We start from the raw sequence: 14,089 nt of genomic DNA on the forward strand, positions 1-14,089 counted from the left end.
CATCTGATACATTTAGCTGGAAAAATGATTCATTATGGTACAAAGATCGCTTATACCTCTGTAAGAATTCCCAGCTAAAACAAAAGATTCTTATGGAATTGCACACTTCTCCCTTAGGAGGGAACTCAGGATTTTTAAAAACTTACCACAGGGTTAAGAAGGAATTTTTTTTGGGATGGCCTTAAATCAGATATTCAAAAGTTTGTGGCAGAATGTTTGGTTTGCCAACAAAATAAAGTTGAAACAATTAAGACATCGGGTCTATTACAACCTTTATCCATTCCAAGCCAACATTGGGAGGAGGTTTCAATGGATTTTATCACAGGTTTACCCAAGTCTGAGGGAAAGAGTGTCATCATGGTGGTAGTTGATAGACTTACCAAGTATGCACACTTTTGTGCATTATCACATCCATTTAAAGCCAGTACAGTTTCTACTGCATTTATGGAAACAATTCAAAAGCTACATGGAAACCCAAAGATTATTGTAAGTGACAGAGATCCTATTTTCACTAGAAATTTTTGGACAGAATTATTTTCTTGTCTTGGTACTCAGTTAGCTCATAGCTCATCTTATCATCCTCAATCTGATGGGCAAACTGAGATAGTAAACAAATGTTTGGAAGAATATCTTTGTTGCTTTGTATCTGATAAACAGACACAATGGGTCAAATGGTTGCCTCTGGCTGAATGGTGGTATAACACTTCCTTCCATACAGCAACAAAAATGACCCCATTTATGGCACTTTATGGGTATCAACCACCATCCATCACATCATATTTAAGAGAAAATTCTAAGGTTCAGGCAATGGAACATCACATCGTACATCAACAACAAGTCCTCCAAATCTTAAAGGATAACCTCGTGTTGGCACAAAATAGAATGAAACAACAGGCGGATCAACATCGCAGTGAAAGAAGTTTTGATGTAGGTGATTGGGTATTCCTTCGGCTACAGCCATATAGGAAAATGTCCCTAAAGCAAGCTAAGAAGGATAATAAATTATCACCAAAGTATTATGGTCCGTACAAGGTGTTGCAAAAGATTGGTACTATGGCATACAAATTGGAGCTTCCCGCAGCTTCTCGATTGCACCCAGTTTTCCATGTTTCATGTTTAAAGAAGGTTATAGGCGACAAGCTCCCAGTCCAAACAATATTGCCAAAACTTGACGAGGAAGGAAAAATTATATTGGAACCGGAAGCAGTCACAAAAACAAGAACTCGACAGCTACGAAATCGATCAATTTCAGAGTATCTTATCAAGTGGAAGAACTTATCCGTTGAAGATTCCACATGGGAGGATGAGAATTTTATGCAGAAGTATCCAGAACTACGCAAGCGTTGAGGACAACACTTTTTTGAAGGAGAGGGGCATGTTGGGTCCCTATAATACTAGTGATTACCCCATTACTATTGTAGTTATACCCCTTATTTATATTGTTGTGCCCCTATTACCCCCATATTGTTATTTCTGTTCCCCATAGAATCCCTCTATTGTTATTTTTGTGGATTTATATTATTATTGTTAGGTCGGTTGGATTATATTGTGGCTCCTTAGACTCCTATATATAGAAAGGAGGTTTTGTCATTTGAATCATCCAAGAATTGTTCATTTATGTAATGTAAAGGAGGTTGCCCCCTCGAAGAGGCTAAATTCTAAGGTGTGGATTTATCTTTTCTATCTTTTCTTGAGCTGGTTTCATAACATTGTGTCTTTGAGTTGACCTTTCAAGGAGCATGGACCATTGTTCTTATTGGGGCAATCTCCACTCTAATGACCCTTATTGTGACAATTGTAGCATTCAATGTGAGATTATATTCTATCATTCCTTCTCTTTGTATCTCGAGGTGGAGGCTTTCTTGATGGACCTTCTTTTCCTTTATTCTTCTTATTGTGTGAAACGAATATAGCGGGCTCTCCCTCTTCATGCTTTCAAATCCTTCCTCTTGACATCATCCTTGATTATTCTTGAGTAAGATTTCAAACAATTTCATCAAATGACAAGAGGACATTGTTGTTTCTTATGATAGTGATTAAGGTTGGTGGGAGACCTATTAGAGTTAAGATCACCAATTCCCTGTTGGATACAGTTTCCCCAACTCTTTGCAATTAATCTCTAAGGAGAGATATCCTTATAATGTAGGATTGCACAAACTCTCCTTTTTTCATTTTTGTGTCTTTGAGTGGACCTTTCAAGGAGCATGGACCATTGTTCTTATCAGGGCAATCTCGACCCTAATGACCCTTCTTGTGACAATTGTAGCTTTCAATGTGAGATTATGTTCTATCATTCCTTCTCTTTGTATCTCAAGGTGGATGCTTTCTTGATGGACCTTCTTTTCCTTTATTTTTCTTATTTTGTGAAACGAATACAACAGGCTCTCCCTCTTCATGCTTTCAAATCCTTCCTCTTGACATCATCCTTGATTCTTCTTGAGTAAGATTTCAAACAATTTCATCAAATGACAAGAGGACATTGTTGTTTCTTATGGTAGCGATTAAGGTTGGAGGGAGACCTCTTAGAGTTAAGATCACCAATTCCCTGACAAACACAGTTTCCCCAACTCTTTGCAATTAATCTCTAAGGCAAGATATCCTTATAATGTGGGATTGCACAAACTCTCCTTTTTTCATTTTTGTGTCTTTGAGTTGACCTTTCAAGGAGCATGGGCCATTGTTCTTATCGGGGCAATATCAACCCTAGTAACCTTTCTTGTGACAATTTTAGCATTCAATGTGAGATTATGTTCTATCATTCTTTCTCTTTGTATCTCGATGTGGAGGATTTCTTGATGGACCTTATTTTCCTTTATTCTTCTTATTTTATGAAACGAATACAGTGATCTCTCCCTCTTCATGCTTTCAAATCCTTCCTCTTGACATCATCCTTGATTCTTCTTGAGTAATATTTCAAACAATTTCATCAAATGACAAGAGGACTTTATTGTTTCTTATGGTAGTGATTAAGGTTGGAGGGAGACCTATTAGAGTTAAGATCACCAATTCCCTGTGAGACACAGTTTCCCCAACTTTTTGCAATTAATCTCTAAGGCGAGATATCCTTATAATGTAGGATTACACAAACTCTCTTTTTTTCATTTTTGCGTCTTTGAGTTGACCTTTCAAGGAGCATGGACCATTGTTCTTATCAGGGAAATCTCGACCCTTATTACCCTTCTTGTGACAATTGTAGCATTCAATGTGAGATTATGTTCTATCATTCCTTCTCTTTATATCTCAAGGTGGAGGCTTTCTTGATGGACCTTATTTTCATTTATTCTTCTTATTTTGTGAAATGAATAAAGTGGGCTCTCCCTCTTCATGCTTTCAAATACTTCCTCTTTACATCATCCTTGATTCTTCTTGAGTAAGATTTCAAACAATTTCATTAAATAACAAGAGGAATTTATTGTTTCTTATGGTAGTTATTAAGGTTTTAGGGAGACCTCTTAGAGTTAAGATCACCGATTCCCTGTTAGACACAGTTTCCCCAACTCTTTACATTTAATCTCTAAGGTGAGATATCTTTATAATGTAGGATTGCACAAACCCTCCTTTTTTCATTTTTGTGTCTTTGAGTTAACCTTTCAAGGAGCATGGCCCATTATTCTTATCTGGGAAATCTCGACCCTAATGACCCTTCTTGTGACAATTGTAGCATTCAATGTGAGATTATGTTCTATCATTCCTTCTCTTTGTATCTCGATGTGGAGGCTTTCTTGATGGACCTTCTTTTCCTTTATTCTTCTTATTTGTGAAATGAATATAGCTAGCTCTACCTCTTCATGCTTTTAAATCCTTCTTCTTGACATTATCCTTGATTCTTCTTGAGTAAGATTTCAAACAATTTCATCAAATGACATGAGGACATTGTTATTTCTTTTGGTAGTGATTAAGGTTGGTGGCAAACCTATTAGAGTTAAGATCACCAATTCCCTGTTAGACACAGTTTCCCCAACTCTTTGCAATTAATCTCTAAGGCGAGATATCCTTATAATGCAGGATTGCACAAACTCTCCTTTTTTCATTTTTGTGTCTTTGAGTTGACCTTTCAAGGAGCATGGACCATTGTTCTTATCGGGGAAATCTCGACCCTAATGACCCTTCTTGTGACAATTGTAGCATTCAATGTGAGATTATGTTCTATCATTCCTTCTCTTTGTATCTCGAGGTGGATTCTTTCTTGATGGACCTTCTTTTCCTTTATTTTTCTTATTTTGTGAAACGAATACAACGGGCTCTCCCTCTTCATGCTTTCAAATCCTTCCTCTTGACATCATCCTTGATTCTTCTTGAGTAATATTTCAAAAAATTTCATCAAATGACAAGAGGACATTGTTGTTTCTTATGGTAGCGATTAAGGTTGGAGGGAGACCTCTTAGAGTTAAGATCACCAATTCCCTGACAAACACAGTTTCTCCAACTCTTTGCAATTAATCTCTAAGGTGAGATATCCTAATAATGTAGGATTGCACAAACTCTCCTTTTTTCATTTTTGTGTCTTTGAGTTGACCTTTCAAGGAGCATGGACCATTGTTCTTATCGGGGCAATATCAACCCTAGTAACCTTTCTTGTGACAATTTTAGCATTCAATGTGAGATTATGTTCTATCATTCTTTCTCTTTGTATCTCGATGTGGAGGATTTCTTGATGGACCTTCTTTTCCTTTATTCTTCTTATTTTATGAAACGAATACAGCGATCTCTCCCTCTTCATGCTTTCAAATCCTTCCTCTTGACATCATCCTTAATTCTTCTTGAGTAATATTTCAAACAATTTCATCAAATGACAAGAGGACTTTATTGTTTCTTATGGTAGTGATTAAGGTTGGAGGGAGACCTATTAGAGTTAAGATCACCAATTCCCTGTGAGACACAGTTTCCCCAACTTTTTGCAATTAATCTCTAAGGCGAGATATCCTTATAATGTAGGATTACACAAACTCTCTTTTTTTCATTTTTGCGTCTTTGAGTTGACCTTTCAAGGAGCATGGACCATTGTTCTTATCGGGGAAATATCGACCCTTATTACCCTTCTTGTGACAATTGTAGCATTCAATGTGAGATTATGTTCTATCATTCCTTCTCTTTATATCTCAAGGTGGAGGCTTTCTTGATGGACCTTATTTTCATTTATTCTTCTTATTTTGTGAAATGAATAAAGCGGGCTCTCCCTCTTCATGCTTTCAAATACTTCCTCTTTACATCATCCTTGATTCTTATTGAGTAAGATTTCAAACAATTTCATTAAATAACAAGAGGAATTTATTGTTTCTTATGGTAGTTATTAAGGTTTTAGGGAGACCTCTTAGAGTTAAGATCACCGATTCCCTGTTAGACACAATTTCCCCAACTCTTTACAATTAATCTCTAAGGTGAGATATCTTTATAATGTAGGATTGCACAAACCCTCATTTTTTAATTTTTGTGTCTTTGAGTTAACCTTTCAAGGAGCATGGCCCATTATTGTTATCTGGGCAATCTCGACCCTAATGACCCTTCTTGTGACAATTGTAGCATTCAATGTGAGATTATGTTCTATCATTCCTTCTCTTTGTATCTCGATGTGGAGGCTTTCTTGATGGACCTTCTTTTCCTTTATTCTTCTTATTTGTGAAATGAATATAGCTGGCTCTACCTCTTCATGCTTTTAAATCCTTCTTCTTGACATTATCCTTGATTCTTCTTGAGTAAGATTTCAAACAATTTCATCAAATGACATGAGGACATTGTTATTTCTTTTGGTAGTGAATAAGGTTGGAGGGAGACCTCTTAGAGTTAAGATCACCAATTCCCTGTCAGACACAATTTCCCAAACTCTTTTCAATTAATCTCTAAGGCGAGATATCCTTATAATGTAGGATTGCACAAACTATCCTTTTTTTCATTTTTGTGTCTTTTAGTTGACCTTTCAAGGAGCATGGACCATTGTTCTTATCAGGGAAATATCGACCCTAATGACCCTTCTTGTGACAATTGTAGCATTCAATGTGAGATTATGTTCTATCATTCCTTCTCTTTGTATCTCGAGGTGGAGGCTTTCTTGATGGACCTTATTTTCCTTTATTCTTCTTATTTTGTGAAACGAATACAGCAGGCTCTCCCTCTTCATGCTTTCAAATCCTTCCTCTTGACATCATCCTTGATTCTTCTTGAGTAATATTTCAAACAATTTCATCAAATGACAAGAGGACATTGTTGTTTCTTATGGTAGTGATTAAGGTTGGAGGGAGACCTATTAGATTTAAGATCACCAATTCCCTGTTAGACACAGTTTCCCCAACTCTTTGCAATTAATCTCTAAGGCGAGATATCCTTATAATGTAGGATTGCACAAACTCTCCATTTTCATTTTTGTGTCTTTGAGTTGACCTTTCAAGGAGCATGGACCATTGTTCTTATCGAGGCAATATTGACCCTAATGACCCTTCTTGTGAAAATTGTAGCATTCAATGTGATATTATGTTCTATCATTCCTTCTATTTGTATCTCGAGGTGGAAGCTTTCTTGATGGACCTTCTTTTCCTTTATTCTTCTTATTTTGTGAAACGAATACAGGGGGATCTCCCTCTTCATGCTTTCAAATCCTTCCTCTTGACATCATCCTTGATTCTTCTTGAGTAAGATTTCAAACAATTTCATCAAATGACAAGAGGACATTGTTGTTTCTTATGGTAATGATTAAGGTTGGAGGGGGGCATCTTAGAGTTAAGATCACCAATTACCTGTCAGAGACAGTTTCCCCAACTCTTTGCAATTAATCTCTAAGGCAAAATATTCTTATAATGTAGGATTTCACAAACTCTCCTTTTTTCATTTTTGTGTCTTTGAGTTGACCTTTCAAGGAGCATGGACCATTGTTCTTATCAGGGCAATCTTGACCCTAATAACTCTTCTTGTGACCATTGTAGCATTCAATGTGAGATTATGTTCTATCATTCCTTCTCTTTGTATCTCAAGGTGGAGACTTTCTTGATGGACCTTCTTTTCCTTTATTCTTCTTTTTTTGTGAAATGAATACAGTGGGATCTCCCTCTTCATGCTTTCAAATCCTTCCTCTTGACATCATCCTTGATTCTTCTTGAGTAAGATTTCAAAAAATTTCATCAAATGACAATAGGACATTGTTGTTTCTTTTGGTAGTTATTAAGGTTGGAGGGAGACCTCTTAGAGTTAAGATCACCAATTCCCTATCAAACATAGTTTACCCAACTCTTTGCAATTAGTCTCTAAGGCGAGATATCCTTATAATGTAGGATTTCACAAACTCTCCTTTTTTCATTTTTGTGTCTTTGAGTTGACCTTTGAAGAAGATGATTTCATTCAAAATTTTGACTTCATACATGGCAGCTATCTTATCATACATATCTTTAGATGTTCTCAAATTTCCAACATATGCAAGTAGATTATCTTGTAAACCATCAGCTATAATTTGCTTTGATTTTAACTCACCTTTCTTGTGCTTGTTCTTGACAACAGTAGAAGCATTCTCTGAAGGCTCGGGTACTTTACCTTGAATGTAATCTAGAACATCATTGTTATCATCTATTATCTCCAACCTGACTTTCCATGCAGCAAAATTAGATGAGTCACCCAACTCTCAATTTTACTTGAAGAAGGAAGACATCTTGACATGACTAGATCAGATCCTTCAACTTTCCACAGATGATTTCTTCAATGCTTGTCTCCTTTTGGGCTTGTCCTTGACCTTGGCTCTAATTCCATGTTAAATTTTCAATTTTTTCTATGTTGTATCAATTACTTTAGCTCAATTCAATACTTCATTTAGAAATCTTTCAAATATCAATTAAATTTTCCATTCATCAATGGTAATTGAAGATAGAACAATAAATGCAATGACAAAGGAGACAATCAACACATCAACAAGAGACACCAGATTTGGTCAAAGACCAGGGGAAAACCCCACTAGGGGGAAACCCTTTGAAAAACATTCTTCTATTGGATTGTCATAAAATGTTCGGCTAGGAGTATAATGAGCTCAATAAAATATCATCCAACAACCCAAAAACATTCATAAATATGATTCGAGCATCAAGATATATCAAAGACAACTTTTCCTATCTGTGGTTCATTGCGGTCAACTGCAGTCAATGGTCAAAACTCATTCAAACTTTATGATTGCATGGATAAGGAGTTTTGCATGCGACTGAAGGTCTCCAGTCACTCCCTTGAGTTTGTGATGCCTACGACTATGGCTGAATCTACCCTGTGGAAAGCCAATTACTATAACCTCAAAACCCTTAAAAATGCGAGCCTCAGACCTTGTAATTTCAGACCTTTGTGAACCTTTGTTGTCATCCCTACCTTAGACCTATGCGAGCCAATCAATGAAGAAGAGAAGAATAATATGCCTGGTGGTGTCCAAATGAGCTTGAGATCACTTGTATTTATAGGCTTCCATAGGTGTCCAATTTGCTTTGGGGCCGACCTTGTCCAAATGTGCATATGTGGAATTTCCTTCATAATTACACTTTCCCTTATCTTATTTGAGTGATATTCAGGTTGAGTTTGGTCCTCTCAAAAAGAGGAATTCAATGCAATCATAATCTCCATCAAATGGGCTATACAAAGTGGAATTTGACCATAGTTTCATAATTTAACAATAGACCTCTTCTAGCATTGGTCCATGATACTAATCATCTAAGCGAGCTATGGCACAGAAGATTGGCCCATCTAAATTATTATGCTCTTTTGAAATTGAATAAGTTGGTCTTTGGTATTCTCGATGTTCAATACCAACATGATGGAGTAATTCTAGGTTGTTATAGTGGAAACAAGACAAGGGGACCATTCCCCTCTAGTGAGAACACGAAAAATGACATTCTCCATCTCATTCACTCTGGCATATGTGGTCTGATGCCCATACATTCTATTGGTGGCCATCTCTACTACATCACCTTCATTGATTAATTCTCAAGAAAGACGTGGATATACTATTTGAAGCACAAGGATGAAGCCTTAGAAATGTTCAAGGATTTCAAAGCCTTGGTCAAAAATCAAACATGGAAGAAAATTACAATATTAAGGTCCGACAACGGTGGAGAGTACATCTCAAATTAGTTCATTGTTATGCAAGAAGGAAGGTATCAAGAAAGAGACAATTGTGCCCTATACTCCCAAACAAAATTGAGTAGCTGAAAGAAAGAACATGTGTATTGTAGAAGCCTCTCGTTCCATGCTCCATGATCAAAAGTTGCCAAAGTTTCTTTGGGGAGAAGCAATGAATGATGTCGTATATGTTCAAAATAGGGTGCCTCATCAAGAATCGGGCAACAAGACCCCTGAAGAAGTGTTCACAAGTGTCAATCTCGATGCTGGTCATCTTCGTATCTTTGGTTGCCCTGTATATTTCCTTGTCCTGGAGGGCAAAAGAAACAAGATAGAATCCACAGGAAGAAAAGGTACATTTGTTGGATATTTCAAAAATTCTAAAGCATTTAGAATATATATTCCTAGTCATAGGAAGGTTGAAATTAGCAGGGAGAAAGCAAGGGACCTTCCTCTGCCTCCTCCTCTTGAGAAGAAGAATTAAGATGTGGGTATTTTAGATGGTCCTTATGTGCCCAATTCCGAGACAGAGATTGTTAATGATCCCATGGACCCCTTAGATCCTCCTCCATGTGATCCTCCTATTAGGAAGAGACTACTTTGCCTTCATGACACATTAGAGGATGATGAGAAACGAGTTCCTATTCAAAGATAATTTAGAGAAAGCAAGAATCCATGAAGATATCAGGGATATGTTGCAGCTATGAGGACTATGATTCAAGCCAAACCTCCCACCTTTGAAGAAGTCGTGAAAGAACAATTTTGGAAGGATGTTATGGCTGAATAATATGAATCAATAATGAATAATGACGTATGGGATGTTGTGTCGGGATCGGAAGGGAAATTTGTGGTGAATTCAAAATGGTTATTCAAAATAAAGCATGGAACTGTTGATGGTATCATTGAGAAATATAAAGAAAGGTTTGTGGCCAGAGGATTCTCCCATAAAGAGGTAGAAGATTATGATGATATAATTGCACCTATAGCTTGATATACAACCATTTTTTTGATAGTTTCTCTTGCCAAAAGTCAAGGATGGACCATTCATCAGATGGATGTGAAGACAACATTCATCCAAGGCATGTTACAAGAAGAAGTGTACATTGAGCAGCCACGGGGATTTGAAGAAGAGAATCGAAAGATTCATGATTGTAGGTTGAAGAAGGCATTATATGGCTTGAAGCAATATCCCAGAGCATGGTACACCTGCATAGATAATTATTTGGTGAAGTTGGGATTCACAAGAAGCAATGTTGATTCCAAATTCTACTTCAAGTTAATCCAAGGTATGTCATTGATTTTGGTATTATATGTTGACGATTTATTCTTAACAGGGCATGAGCCCCTAATGATCAAGTGTAAGAGGGAGTTACCCTGTGATTTCAAGATGAAGGACCTTGGACTCATGCACTACTTTCTAGGCCTTGAGGTATGGCAAAGGCTCGGTGAGATTTTCCTTTCACAAGGAAAATATGTCATGAAGTTGTTGGAGAGAAAATGAATTTCAAGAAGTTACGTGGAGAAGTAGTAGGACCCGATTTGGCAAATCCATCTGAGTATAGATAGTTGATTAGAGCTCTGATGTTCTTAGTGAAAACCCGTTCAGACATATGCTATGCAATGAACACATTGATTTAATTCATGGCCAAGCCTCTCCATGCACATTGGATTGCTTCCAAACAAATTTTGAGATATTTTCATGGGACGATCACCCTTGGTCTGAGATATTCTACCGAAGACGTTTGGCTTCATGGATATACTGATCTTGACTGGGTAGGAAACATTATCGATAGAAAGAGTATGTTTGGTTATTGTTTTAGCCTTGGATCTGCCATGATATCTTGGATGAGTAGGAAGCAAAAGTCCATAGCATTGAGTACGGCTGAGGTAGAGTACATTACCACTAGCATGGCTAGATGTGAAGCAGACTAGTTGAGGAAGCTCTTAGGAGAGCTATTTGAGCAAGTACTAGACACTACAATGATATATTGCAACAACAAGAGTAGATATGTCTAGAAAATAATCTTGTATTTCATGACAAGTCTAAGAACATAGAGATTTAATATCATTACATTCGAGACACGTTGCAGAGAGGAGTTGTTAGAGTCCATAACATATTGAAATATGAGAAGATTGTGAATATTCTCACCAAGGCTTTACTGAAAGGGAAGTTCTTGGTCTTCAGAGAGCATCTTGGACTGAAAGATGTGACGCCTCCTGATAAGGGTCATCGTTGATCAAGGACATTAAGCCATCTCTTCTTCCTTGGTTGAGCTCCCCAAGGAGGGAATGGAGTATTGAGGGCTCCTAAGGTTGAGGGAACTTTAGAAAATAGGTGTGTGTGATCCCTACTCTTACAGTAGGTCGGGTATGTCCCCTATTATTACCCATAGGGTGTGTGTGATCCTTATCTATTTTGACATGTTAGGTATCTCCCCCTATCTTGGTCTATGCAGATTATACCCCATATTTTTAAAAATCGTTCGGCATGAACCAGAAACATGTCAACCCAGCCAGTTCATTAGGCAATCGGGTTGAACCAGGAAACAAAACTCGGTATAAGGGCTGACTTAGCCAAAAAAACACAAACATCGGACCAAATTGATCGCTTTATGACAAAATTGGCAAGTTTATGGTCAAACCAGTCGATTCTATCATAAATCGATCGATTCATTGCTAAGGCCACGACAAACCCACACAGAGTATTTTTGGAGGCTTCCTGGGTGTGTTTGATGGAAAGTAAGGGTTGTTTCCCTCCAAAAACACCCTCTCCAACCCTTTAAAAGGAGCTCACCCCCTTCATTTGCCTCGCACATCTCATTTGGAGTTTTTGTGAGTTTGATTGGGAGCTAGGAGAGTGTTAAGTTTTTGTTGGAGTAGTGGAACAAGAGAGAGTTTGAGCTAAGTGGTAGCCATCATGCCTCCAAAAGCCAAGGATATTGCATAAGCTCATTGTGATATGATTGATGGAAAAATGATCTGCAAATATTGCCAAAAATCTATTGAAGGAGGGGGTATTAACATGTTCAAGAAACATTTTGCTAGGATAGGAGGCCATGTAAATCCATGTGGAGCATCAAATGAAGTAATAGGGAATATTAGGGCAGAATACCTTCAGAAGTTTGAGACTCAAGTCACCGAACCAGTAGAGAAGTTTGTGACTCAAGCAGTTGCAAAGTTTGGGAGTTGACACTCAACGAAATGAGTTTGATCATGATGAGAAGTTTCAAGTGATAATGTTGATCACTAATATCATATATGTAGACATGTAGTAGGTCAGTGGCCCCATAGTTTGTAGGCTTTTTTTTAACCGTAGAGGTCATTTAGAGCCTCATTGATTATATATTATGTCGTTGATATGTATTTCACTTGGTGCTATTTTGATATATTCACCTTTACATGGGTATATATATGAGAAAACTTTACATATTTTGTGTCTATTAGTTTGGAATCATGGTTTTAAATCTTAAAAATAGTTATTTTCATTAAAAATTAATTATTTCATGTGTTTTTTTTTAACTGGTTCATTGCGATCTAACCAATCCCGGTTTGACCAGTTCCAATTTGAAACCTAGTTTATTAGGTGGACCAGTCTGATCATCGGTTCCAGTTTTTAAAACTATGGTATAACCTAGTTGGCATCATACCCACAAGTTGGGCTTGTTTGGATTACCGCTCCCCATCTGGCCAATGGGTTGAGAGAGTGCTCGAGGGTGTGTGATCCTTACCTTTGGTAAGTTGGGTATCTCACCCAAGATGATTATGGTGCAAGTGTTCTACCACGTGACGTTTGAGGGTTATTACTGGGAATATCAGTAGGCAATAGAATGGATGTAATCCTTACCTCTTATAGAAAGTTGTATCTCGCCCATTGATTACATCATGAGATGTTTGTGATCCTTGCTTGGTTAGTTGTATCTCGCCTATTACTCAATGAGATGACATGAGGTGAGAGTGCCCAATATGACCTTCCTCATTGTCTGAGAGGGTGGTAGCTTTAGCTCCCTGATGATTATTTTTTTTATATTTGAGAATGTTTCAGCAGATAGAGTTAAGAAGAGATGGGACATGATATGACGACATGATACACATGATTATTACATGATGCAGTTTGAATTTCTCCCTACCTGAGAGGGAGTGTTAATTTGGCAGCTTAGTGACAAATTCCAACCATGGGACTATATTCCTCTTTTCGAGAGGACTAATTTTGACTACTGAAGTGCTCAATTTTGACAAGGGAAAGTGTACTTTTGGATTAAAGCTCACAACGTCACATTTGATCAGGTCGACCCTAATACGAAAATGGACACTCTTGGAAGCCTATAAATACAAGTGACCTCAAGCTCATTTGGACATCACCAATCATATTCTTCTTCTCTTCTTCATTGATTAGTTCACATATTTTTGAGGTTGGGTTGAGAAATTTGGTTCGTACATGTCTGAGATTACAAGATTCGAAGTTCGCATGTGTTTTAGGGTTTTGGTTTCCAACTGCAAGCTGCACACAAGAAATTTTTGGCTACAATCGTAGGTTAGCATGCTCGTCCATGTGGTTGGAAGGTTTCAACCGCACTCATACTTATTCCTCCACGCAGTTGAGCTCTAGGGTTGGATTTTGATATTTGACCGCAATTGATTGAAGTTGACCAAAGGCAAGACAAGTTGACTTTGATCTGGATTGATGTTGGGAATATTTATGAATGTTGTTGGGTTAGTTTTCCTAGATTATTTTTTGTATTAGGCTCATTGTATTATCTACTGAACTTTTTATGACAACCTAATAGAATAATAATTTCAAAGGGTTTTCCCTGTAGTGGGTTTTTCCTTGGTCTTTGACCAAATCTAGTGTCTCCTGTTGATGTGTTGATTGACTCCTTTAACATTGCATTTATTGTTCCACCTTTAATTATTCTTGATTATTGTAATTATTAATTATTGATTAAAGATTGGTAATTCAAGAATTGAATTGGGCTAAAGTAATTTAAATAGCATAGAGCAATCTGAAATTTAACACATT

Source organism: Pinus tabuliformis, chromosome 6, assembly GCF_031772625.1.
Source record: "Pinus tabuliformis cultivar Carrire ecotype Pingquan chromosome 6, CPIR1, whole genome shotgun sequence".
Classification (NCBI taxonomy): Eukaryota; Viridiplantae; Streptophyta; class Pinopsida; order Pinales; family Pinaceae; genus Pinus; species Pinus tabuliformis.